We start from the raw sequence: 13021 nt of genomic DNA on the forward strand, positions 1-13021 counted from the left end.
GGAGTTTATTTTTGCTAGTAGTTCATCTGTATCTGTGATTTTCCAATGTAGTGGTATATTAGTTTTCTCTGGGTGCTGTAACAAATAACCACAAATTTAGTAGCTTACAAAAATGAAAATATATTGTCTAAACATTTTTAGACTTCAGAAATATAAAATGGGTCTCCCTAGGCTAAAATCAAGGCTTTGGCAGGGCTGCTTTACTTAAGAGAGAATTTGTTTCCTTGCTGTCTCATTTCTAGAGGCCGTGCACATTCCATGGCTCTTGGCCCCCTACCTCTCTCCATCTTCAAACAGTAACAATGTGCTGAGTTCTCTAGTTGCCATCTTCCTAATAATGTTTAAAGGCAAACCTATGTAATCCAAGATCATCTCCCTATTTTAAGGTCTACTAATTAGCAAACTTAATTCTATTTGCTACTCTAATTTCCCTTTGCCAGGTAACCTAACATATTCACAGGTTCTGGGAATTAGGATATGGGCATCTTTCAAGATGGGAGGGTATCTTTTATTCTTCTGATCATAAGTGGACTGGGGAGCATCTTCAAGTAGGGTCAATAGCCTATTGGAACGGCCTTAGCCAATGAGATTGATCTTTGTTAACCCCATAAACTCATCTACCTACTTTTTTTCAGGCAAATCTCTCAGCATTATATCAATATAAAGTTTTTATTTTTTGTTTTTAAATACAAATATGTATTTATATATTTAATTTTCTTTCATGTTCTGGGTTTCAGATAGGAGTAGCAAATGCTAACACGAGTTTAAATGTAATAACTAGAAGAATAAGAAACAGAATTTATATGTATGAACCACTAGGTTAAAGACAATAAACAGTTTATATTGAAAATAATGGGGAAAAGAAAACAACAAAGAAGAATAAGAAAAAAATATATTAAATAAGATAATCTTAAGATCAAACAAATAGTTTATAACTTTATAAATCCAGTTAAATTATTGTTAGATTATGTTTTTAAATTCAGTAAAAAAGGATAAAAGAATCATTTGATAAGGTTAAGAGGGAATCACCTAAAATAATAAGATTGCTAGGTTGAGAATAAAAGATTAAAATGTTGCATAAATACAAAAAAAGCAGAGATCATAAAAAATAATAAAAATAAAAAGATTATTTTTAAATGAATAATTGTACTTTTTTTCTCTATAAAATTCCAGATTTTGTGATCTAATCAGATTTGTAAATATTCTACTTTTATTTCAGAATGTATGGAAGGTCTGTGAAAATTAAAATTATCTTCTTTTATAGTAATTCAGACTTTATTTCATACACGAATCAAGTAAAAAAAAACCCCAGAATTTAAAAGATCTTAAAGACAAAGACAAGGATTAATAAAATAAATGAAGATTTTAATCTAAAAAATATAATATATATCTTGCATAAACAATAGAATACTAACAAAATTAATTTGACCACAAATAGAACTTCAAATTTTATAGAGTACATACAAATCATGTTCTCTGACCATATTGTAGTAAAACATTAATATAAAATATTTAAATAAAAACTACATGGAATCTTTTGAAAATTATATATTGTGAAACTCTTATAAAAGGAAACAAAAATATAATTAGAAACTCTTGCAAAAGAACAGAACTAGGAATATTGTTGTTATCACTTATGGAATATTATCAAAGTTTACTCAAATGAATATTCGTAACTTAGAATATTTTATCAAATAAAAGCATGGAAATTAATCATTTAAACATCGATCACTAGAAAACAAGTACAAAACAAACATAAATAAGAACCATAATAAAGGACGCCAAGAATTTGAAAAGCTGAAAAGTATAAACTTGGTAAATCCAAGAACTTTTTTTGTAGGGGAAATGGAGTAGGAAAATTTTTAGATAGTCTACAAGCCAAAATTTGGTCTAAGAAAGAGAATAACATATTTAAAATGAGATAAGCACTTATGGTTTCTATATATACATATTTTCTAATCTGAAACTTGCTATAATGATTGATTCGTTTAAAATATAAATGATCATATTTGACTAAATAAAAAACAAAAATCCTCAAAAGAACTGAAAAATTTTTAAATAATTACCTCTAAAACAATGTATCAGTTTCTCTTAATTTTTCAAATATGGGCATTACTGTATTTTAATGTTAATATTGTAGTGAAATATAAAAGAATGTTTCCATTAGAGACATGAGAAATTTATAAAAATTACACAAAAAGATCTATATCTTTTACATAAGTAATTTAAAATCATAAATCAAATTTATCATACTACAAACCCATATACAAAAAATAATGTATCTTGTCCAACTAAGTTTACTTTTAAAATTTATTTTTCAAAAATGTTACCAATAAAATAATGTAATAATCTTAGTATATGTAAAAAAGGATTTGATATATTTAATATTAATTCCTGACTAAATCAAAACTATGAAAAAAAGAAAACATTGATATAAACAGAACAATAAAATAGATACTTCCTTAATATAACAAAAATAATAAGAAATATAATATTTAATATATATTTATATCTACTTTAAACTACTAGCCTACATTATTTTTAATAGAGAATTGTAGTCATTTCAATTAAGTAAAGGTAGGGATTCTAAGTCACTACTACTTTTTTTATATTTTGCTCCAGATCAAAATTTATGTAATAATACAAGAAGATAACAAACAACACCAAGCTAGATAGAAGTATTGTCATTATTTATATATGATTTTGCAAAGCCAAAACATTAATAAAATATATTAGAAATAGGTAGATTGAAAAAGTTGCCCCTGTAAGTGTATAACCAACAGATCTTCTACATCCAAAATGAAAATTAAAAGGAAAAACAAAGGATTTCCTTTTCACTTTATTTTTCAGCTTTACATCTTCAGGATGTGGTAACAAAAATTGGCACATAACAATATATGGCACATACTGATATTGGGTGTAATTAAAGAAAATGTCTCTGGTTAAGACTATGTTAATAAAACAATCTTCAGACACTGAATAATACACAGCATAGGACTGTGTTTTGAGAGAAAGGAAATGCATTAAGTGAGATTCACAATTGCTTCAGCTTTGTACCTGAGCACAGCCTGGCACTATCTGGACCTATGTGTGGAAAGGTAGAGTCAAAATAAGCAGTGTTTCCACTGAGCTGCAGAAGCAAAGATAGGAAGGTTGGTGACACTTGGGACTGCTGGTGTCTAACAGGGCAGTATACTGTAGAGAAGTAAATTGTACAGGTATAGAGTTATAAAAATCAGCATAAAGTTTCCCTCATATGTATATCTGAATAGAAAGATAAACATAAATAGGGTGAAGTAGTACAAGGACTGGCAAAGGACTCTTGCTGGAGAGCTGTGAAAGGGGTGGAACCTGGAGATATCACAATGGATAGACTTTGAACAGGAGGCACAGACTTCGTAACCAGCTAGACTGAAGAAACTTCTATAAAGATATGAAGTACTCAATGAGAACCCAGAGAGGCTACTCTGTAGAAAGACTACTATAACCCTAATGTAAGTGTTAACAAATCTAAATGACAAGATTCAAAAGAATCAAAAGCTGATCACCAAATGTATCCCCAGTGAATTAATTGCTTGCTAGAATAAGACACAGCACTTTCTAAAAGAGAATGACAAAAATACAGACTTTCAGCAATGTAGAATCGATGTCCAGGAAACAATAAAACTTTCTGATCATGCGAAAAAGCAAGAAAATGTAATCTCTGATCTGAAATGAAAGCAGTTAAAAAAAAAATGATTTCGAAATGACCCTGACATTAAAATTAGCAAATACAAAGAAATACTAACAACAACAAAATGTGTTAATGTGATTGTTATAACATTATGGCTAAGGCTTTAATTCACGTCTTAAAAAGAAAATGTGGTCATAATGAATAAAAAAATTGAAACCTCATCAGTGACTTAGAATCTATAAAAATTTATCGAAGTCCTTGACTGAATGAATTTAACAGCAGTTTGAGGATGGCAGAAGAAAGGATTAGTAAATTTAAAAGAAGTCAATAGAAATGGTCCAATCTGAGGAAGACTTGATAAAAACAAAGATAGCAAAATAAAATAAACATCTTAATGAACTGGGATAATATCGAGCAATACCCTAAATTTTCTACTTTGATGACCAAATATCTACTTGTAGATTAAGAATCTCCCCAACCTCAAACAGAATAATACATAGGCAACATCATAAACTGACTAAAATAAAAGATAAATTTAAAATCTTGGAAATGGTCAAAGAAAATGACATATTACATAAAATGGAACCATCAAAAAATAGCAGGGTTCTCATCAGAAAAATTGGAGGAAAAGATAATGGAACATTTTCAACAACAAACTATTAACCCAAAATTTTATATACAGTGAAAAGACTATTTTAAAACAATATTTTTAAGTAAAAAGATTTTCAGGTAAACAAAAACTATATATATATATTTTATATATGTATATATACATATATATTATATATATTATATATAGTGTATATATATACATATATATTTTTTATATATATTATATATAGTGTATATATATATACATATATATATATAATCTCCAGCAGAACTGCTCTATAAGAAATGTTAAAAGAAGTTCTTCAAGCTGAAAGGGATTGCCACAAGATGAAATCTTTACAGTAAAGAATGATGATCATTAAAAACAGTAAACATAAGGGCAAATATGAAAAGTTATATTTTTCTCTTAAATTTTAAAAGTAAAATTAGAGTCAAAATAAAACATAAAGATTTGTATTATAAACTTTATATGTAAAAGTACTATACATATATGAATATGAATAATAGCACAAAGTTAACAAGGTCAAACAAAACTGTTCAAAAGTTCCTATATTTTATATGAAGCAGCACAATATGAACACTGAGTAGACTTCGACTTGGAGATACAATAATAATAATAATAATAATAATACCATAATAATTTAAAAAACAGAATGCCAAGCATTATAGCAACAAAGTCAACAAAGGAAATAAAATAGAATAAAAATATTCAAAAAAAGAAAACAATCAAGTAAAAAAGACCAACAAAGCTACAACATACATAAAGCAAAAGTTGACGAAACTAAAGAGACTGATCAAAGGCATGTTAAAATTTTAACATACCTATCTAGCGAAAAACTAGATGAAAAATGGCATATTGGAAATCCAAGAAGCACTATCTGCAGCCTAACAGGTCTTTACAGAATACCCACACAATGGCTGCAGAACACACAATATTGTAAGTGCTCATGAACCATTTACCTAGGTAGACCATATGTGGGAACAGAATATACTAACTAATCATTACAAAGTTAAATTAAAATAAATAAGAAATATCTAGAAATCCCCCAAATGTTTTTATATAAAAGAACTCATTTCTAAATAAGCCAAAAACCGAAGGACAAATTATAAAAGAAATTAGAAACAATCTCAAAAGGAACAAAAAATACAGTATATCAAATTTATGGGCAGTACCTAAAGCAGTGCTTAGAAATTAAGATCTTAGCTTTATATGCCTATGTGAGAAGAGGTAAAATGTTTAAAACAAATAATCTAAGTATTTAACACTAATTCCTAGTGTTAAAGTAAAATGAATAGATTAGATCCAAAATATATAGTATAAAAAAGTAAAGATAAGAGAAATATATAAAATAAAGAAAATTAACAAAGCCAAAATTGATTATTTTAAAAATAATCGATTTTCCCCATACAACCCAAATATGTGAAGTCTTTTCCAATACCATTTTTCTATCTCTCTGACATCGACTAGTTGTCTTATATTTCAATTCAGTTCTGTCAGTAACTATGCAGAGTCAGCATAAGACTCCACAGGTTTAAAGGTCTCAGTCCTTCCTATAAGACTGACCTCATTTCAAACACCAATCACAAGTATCAAATCCCAAGGTTAACCACACTTTAATCTAACTCTGTTACAAGTCTGGAGTTCCCACACACCCCTTCTCAAGTTCAATAATTTTTTAGACTCAAAGAACTCAGGAAAATGCTACATTAACTATAATAATATATTATAAGGATAAAAATGAACAGCCATGTGAAGAAGTACATGAGGCAAGTTCTGGAAGGGTCCCAAATGCAAGAGTCTCTGTCTACCTTCTTGGCATGTGTATATATTTGCCAATTCAGAAGCTCCCCAAATCCTGTTGTTTAGAGGTTATAATGGAGGTTTCAATCTCTAGCTCTGATTTATTCCCTAGTGATTGGGGTGTGGAGTTGAAAATTCCAAGCTTTTCATAAAGGCTTGGTCTTTTTGGTTACCAGCCCTTATCCTGAAGCTATCTAGGTGCCTACCGAGAGTCCCCTCATTAGAACAAAGATGCTACTTTCACCCTTATCACTGAGAAAATTCCAAGGGTTTTAGGAGCTCTGTGCCTGGAAATGGGAACAAAGGCCAACTATTTTTCCTAAAATACCACAAAGATGAATAAAATTGATAAAATATAAGGAGAAACCATGACTAAAAAAGAAAGAAAACCCAAATTACTAATACCACATAAGAAAGAGAAATCTTATTACAGATTTTACAAGCAATAAAATAGTAATAAAATATTATGAATAAGTTTATTCAATAAATTTAACATAGATGAAATGGATGAATTCGTGAAAACGATGTTCAAACACTAACACGAGATGATGGAGAAAATCTGAATAGCCACATAACTAGTAAAAAGTATGAGTTTATTATTTAAACAAGTAAAAATAAATAAAACCTTTTCATAAAGACAACTCAAAGCCTGGATGGTTTTATCAGCAAATTCTACCAGGAATTTCAGGAGTGCTAATTTTAAACAAAATGTTTCAGAAATGAAGACAATAATATATAAAAAGATAATACCTCCTGAGTAAATGTGGTTTCTTCAAAGAATGCAAGATTGTTTTAACATTTGAAAATTAATTATTATAATTCACTATATTAATAGACTGAAGGAGAAATACTGTGAATAGATGCAGAGAATGAATATGAATATTTTCAAACTGATATATGGTATCTAAAATACCTACATTTAATATCATACATAATGGTGAAATACTGAATGGTTTTTCATAAAATTGAGCATAGGTAAAGATGTCTGTTTTTAGCACTTCTGTTCCATTCTGTGCCAATTATGCAAGAAAAAGAAATAAACATAAAGTTTGGAAAAGAAAAATAAAAGCTGTCTTTAATTACAGATAACATAATTGTTTACATAGAAAATAGCAAGGAATTTATAAAACAACTACTAGAAAAGTAGATGAATTTAGCAAAGTTGCAAGGTACAAGATCAATATATTAGAGCACAGAAAATGAATTAAAAATTAGTCCCATACACAATAGTATCTAAAAACGGGAAACATCTAATAATAAATTTAACAAAGGACTACAAAACCTATACACTGAAAATCACAAAATATTCATGAGAAATTAAGAAACATCTTAATTAATGGAGAGCTCCATAATGTTTATGGATCCAGGCATTCGATATTCGTTAAAATATTAACTCTTTATCTTCCCCTAATTGAACTGTAGGTTCAGCACACTACAATGTAAATCACAACAGGCATTTCCTGTAGAAATGTAAAAGTTAACTCAAAATTTATTTGGAAATGCAAAATAGCTAGCATCACCAAAAATTTGGTGGGGGGGAAGTAGAAGACATATCATCTAACTCTAAGATTTACTATAAAGCTACAGCAATGAAGACATTTTCATCAAATAGATCAATGGGGAAACCAGAGTCCAGAAAACGGCCCACACTTACACAGCACAATTGCATTTACACCAAGGCACTAAAGCAAATTATTGGACAAAGTATTTTCAACAAAGTTGAACAACTAAATATCTATATGAAAAAACATGAAGCTCAAACTCTACCCAATATAAAACATGAAAATAAATGAGATTTATTATAACCTAAACACTTAAGCTAAAATTATAATGGTTCTAAGGACAAACCAAGGAGATTATCTTGGAAAATGGGCTAAGCAAATATTTCTTAGACATGACATGGTAAACAATTACTAGAAGAAAATAAAATGATCAAGAATGACTAAAAATTTGGGAAATATGAATTATAGCCATAATGAGATGTTACTGCCACTCAAATTACTGAAATTAAAAATAAAATGAATATACTTAGTTTGAAGCAATTGAAATTCTCATACATTGCCACTGAGAGGGCAAATGGTACAACTATTTAGGAAAATATTTTAGCAATTTCTTACAAATTTAAACTTAGACCTACCATATAACTCAGTAATTCCACTATTAGGTATTTTCCAAAAGAAGTAAAAACATATGTCTACAAAAAAAAAAAAAAGAGATTTTAAAGAATGATTTTGGCATTTACTTATCTGCCTAAAAGCAGAACCTCTCAAAAGAACTTAGTTGTCATAAGTAAGCCCTCCTAGAAATTCTAATCTTTTTATCTTCTCTTCTGGAGACAAGTCCTTGACACCACCTAAAAAAGACCTTGACACAAAACTATCACATTTATCTGTCTTCTTAGGGGCCCATTTATTTATTTTTCCAAAAAGTCCTTTGTTTTTCCATGTTTTTCTTTCTCTTTTTTCTAAGAAGTCATTTGTTCTCCCAGATATAACCCACTGCCTCTCCACATTCCATATTAAAATGTTCTATATACTCCACATTCCAACCTCCTTCAGTCACATTTCTTTGTGAACCCCCAGGCTTTTTTCTTTTTTTCTTTTTTTTTTTTTTTTTAGCTCTTGCTATTCTGCTTCGGTTAATTTAATTTGCAGGACCTCAAAGACAGTACCTGAAAGGGTAGAAGAAAAGTTTTACTTCCTGAAAAAGCCAATTGCTGAAAAAACAAAAAACAAAAAGTCAAATATCCATTAAGAGAAGAATGAACAAATGAGTTGCACATCATACACAGAAGTATTGATAGGCAATATAATGGAAAGATAAATTTCTAATAGATGAAGCAACATGGACAAATCTTACTGACATTACATTGAGTAAAAGATGTCAAACACCAAAGAGTACATACTTCATTATTTCATCATACTATATGATATGAATCTAAATGTGGGTTTTATGAATGTATCTTTTTAAGATTTATAAAATTTTGCATTCATGATTCGTGAATTTCACTGTATACAAACTTTGAAGTCTATTCAGTATGCTTGCTTTTCACTGTGGTATGTATTAGCAATTCTTACAGTATTTTTTATGTATTCTAGGCATTAGTGAATGAGGGAATATATGGAGGATAATAGAAGGCAGTCTTCTTTGTTGAATAAAGAAGGGGGAAAAATAGATATACTCTGTGGCATTAGATTGGAATTAAAAAGTAATAGTATAAAATAATTTCATGTATGTTGAGAATATATAATAAACATATGTATCAATATATATAAATATTAAACATTACATATATGTTATATACATACAAATATATCTATATTTATATAAATATCTATATTATATTAACATACATGTACACAGTACACACTTACATGTTTGCTAACTCTATCGACTAACACTGACACTGATAGAAATGAAGACAATCTTGTTTTCTAAATATTATTGATCATTAAAGAAAAACCAGGAATACTTAAGAGAAATGGTTAAATCCTAGGGTTCTGGCAGAGAAAGTACAATGTAAGCCTGGAACATCTTGTAATAGCACTAAGGAAGTGCTAAGAGACTATTGGGCTCATGTCAAAAGACTCAAACTCAGGCAAATCTGGAACAAATTGAGTATCATAATAGATAATGATAGTAAATCAATAATATGAATGTATTATAAATCACTGAATAAAATAAGAACCAGGAGGTCCACTGACAGAAATAGACAAATGATAGATGAATAAAGAAAAGTCTTTCTTACAGTAGAACTCTAATTAATAATTACGGAAGAAATAAGGAAGTGGGAAAATCATCAATAGATGCTAAAATTAGTAGGTAAAATTTTGATGAGAGATAGAATAGTTATGTAGACACAAAGTATCTCACCACAAATTAGACACACACTATCTCCATGTAAGCTGCATATTAATTACAAAGAAGAAACACCAACTGTATAATGGAGAAACCTAATTATATAACATAATACATTACCTAAATGGTCAAAGTTAACATCGCTAAAGTTGGGTCTTGTGCCTACAGTTATAATGCACTAAGGAAAGCACAATATCTGTGTTATTCCTGCCAAAGGCATAGAATCTAAATTTCATCATGAGAAAATATTAGATAATTTCAAATTGAGGAGTGTTTTACAAATTCACGAGTTTGTACTGTTCAAAATGTCAAGGTCAACAAATAGAAGAAGGCTGAGCAACTCTTCCAAATTAAAGGATTCTTAAGGTCCATAGCACTATGCGATACCAGATGATACCTACACTGGGAGAAAATAGTTATAAAGGACATTCTTATGTCAATTTACAAAATTTTAATGTGAACTATTGATTAGATATTAGTACTGTATTCCTGTGAAATTCTGTGGTTTTGATCATTGACTGTAGTTTAAGAGGCTGTCTTTGTTCTTTAGAAGATATACCAAAATATTGAAAGGTAACAGGAAATGTCTCCAACTTTGTTTCAAATAGTTCAGAAAAAATATGTATATGTACAGATGACAAAATAAGGCAAAAGTAAACAATTAGTAAATCGAGATAGCTTATTGGAGTCTTAGAAATATTCTTGCAACTTTTCTGTAAGTCTGAAATAATTCTAAAAAACTTACAAGAAAAGTAATACAAAATGCTGATTTCAGCATTCATAAATGCCCTTTTATTTAAAGATATCAAAAATTACTCTAAAGATAATAATTGAAGGTACATTTTATAGGGACATTTTCAACACTGCATCATATATGCATATTATTTACAGAATTATAATTTTTATTTTACCAAAAAAATGTAGTTAAATAGTGTGTATACTTTTGCCTCTGCGATTTGTATGTAATATGATGATTTTTCATGGACACTATTTCAGTATCATACTAAAAATTTAGAAACTGTGATTCAGCACCTGTTAGATGTTCTGTTTTTATATGATTTCCGAATTAAATTATTCTATTCTACTACTTTTTAACTAATCCATGCACGTTATTAATTTATAACTTTGCTATTCTATTGTTTTATCTAATAAAATATATTGATTGGTAATGAAATGTGCTTCAACAATTCAGGTTTTCAAAAACTCAGAGGTCAGAATAAAACACATGGGTTGAACAAATTCGAACTGAAGAAAATATCAAAATAACCTATTCTTACTATTTCATAATACTCATTTCCTAGGATACAACTTCCTTCAGTTGATTCCAACTAAATAATGCATTGTTTATTAAATACAATCATACATAATCAAACATATGATGTTGTTTATTGCATTAAAGTTTAATATGCATGATGTCTGAGTCAGGGGAGTATATTCATAAACAATAATAGCAGCAACTTCAAAAATGAAAGTAAGCAGATTTAAACACATCCATGTCTTTTTGAAGTGCAATCCGGTCCATCTTTCTCATTTTTAAATGAATTAAAAGACATTTCAAAACAGTCTTCCATTACCTTATTTTTTATAGTGTCCATAAGTAGTCATTAGATACATGAAGTTATTTTTAATTAATCAAAATTAGAAATTATCTATGTTATAGGTACTGCTATCAAGGACAGTGTCTGAAACATATGACAGATATATAGATAATTAGCTCTGCTAGTTATCATATCTGAATATGGAAAGTCATAAAAATACATTAAACATTCTTTCTTACTATATGTATTATCAGGATATATCTTTTAACTTTATTTTCTATACCTAACTCAATTAAATGCTACTGATATATACCTGATACGTTTTCCTTTTTAGATTCCAATTTTCCACTATTTCTGTAAGAAAGTAAGATAGTTAAATGCTCATCTCTCACAAGTAATGTTTCTGATGATCAGGTTGACCTTCTTGGCATAATTAATTCAAGATCTAAGCTGTCTTCATTTTTAAGCTATCTTCAATTATACAGGATATAACTACTTTTATGTTGGGTTCCTTTTGACTTTTTATTTAAATTGCATTATATTTGAATGGTAAAATGTTGAGTATTTTCTACTGGAAACAGGTAGCGAAATGTTACCAGTTTATGTTTACTTTTCTAAAACATATTGATGGTATACTTGTAAATGCAATTTACATCCTTAATATATTTTATATGCATGCTAACTCCATTATTTTACCTATATATGATGAAGCTTAAGAACTAGCCTGTTTTAACATAAGACCCATATGTTCTCCATCTTTTGCACTCTTCCTTCTAGTGGCTAGCACACTGCACTGGCACACATTTAGTGTCTTCTAAAGTGGAAGTTCCTACTTCACTCCAACCTATTTTTTATAGGGTTGGCATGTAAAAAGATATCACCACCAATGCTCAGAAGGGAGTAAGTTTTGAAAGCAATGTTCTTAAAAAGGTGTATTTGGAATGCCTCTCCAATTAAGTAAAAATGCCTTAGTTTCAACTATTTTCCATCCAATCAAATGTTTAGTGCTTGGAAACAAACAATGGACGTACATACTTGTGAGGGAACAGATACTGTTTCCATTTGGTAATACATCTACCACAGAGCTTCTCATTGTCCTTTTACAGAAGCTCATGTTTGTTACCCTAGTAGGGAGTAAAGTAGAGAGTAACGGCTGTTGAGCACCTAAGCTGCACCATATTTGTCCTGGGCACTTACCAAGTGCCATAATTGTCATATATATTAGGTATATGGTGTTTGATTTACATGCTCAGATTTGAAGAATGGAATCTTTTATATGTCATCTTTTGGAGAATAATAGCCAAAATTTATGATTTACAAAATGTAAGGTAGATGCTTCTAATATCTTCACTTTGCAGGTGAAGAAACTAAATCCCAGAGAGTTTAAGTGCCTTGTAAGTAAAAAATAGAGCCAAAAATCTGTCTCCAGAGTGCATATATCTAACTTCTACATTCTATTATTTCCCAAAACTAGATGAAGGAATGGGTGAATGGAAAGATAGATAATCATGCTCAAACAACAAAAGAGATATAATCTCT

General features: G+C 29.2%; 1 long non-coding RNA gene across 1 annotated transcript in view; it reads left to right on the top strand.

The window, feature by feature from the left end:
- The window catches only part of LOC107514361, a 100278-nt gene that overhangs the window by 20795 nt on the left and 66462 nt on the right, over nt 1-13021 (top strand). The window lies entirely within an intron of this gene.

The sequence above is a fragment of the Rousettus aegyptiacus genome, unplaced genomic scaffold (assembly GCF_014176215.1).
Source record: "Rousettus aegyptiacus isolate mRouAeg1 unplaced genomic scaffold, mRouAeg1.p scaffold_m13_p_1, whole genome shotgun sequence".
NCBI lineage: Eukaryota > Metazoa > Chordata > Mammalia > Chiroptera > Pteropodidae > Rousettus > Rousettus aegyptiacus.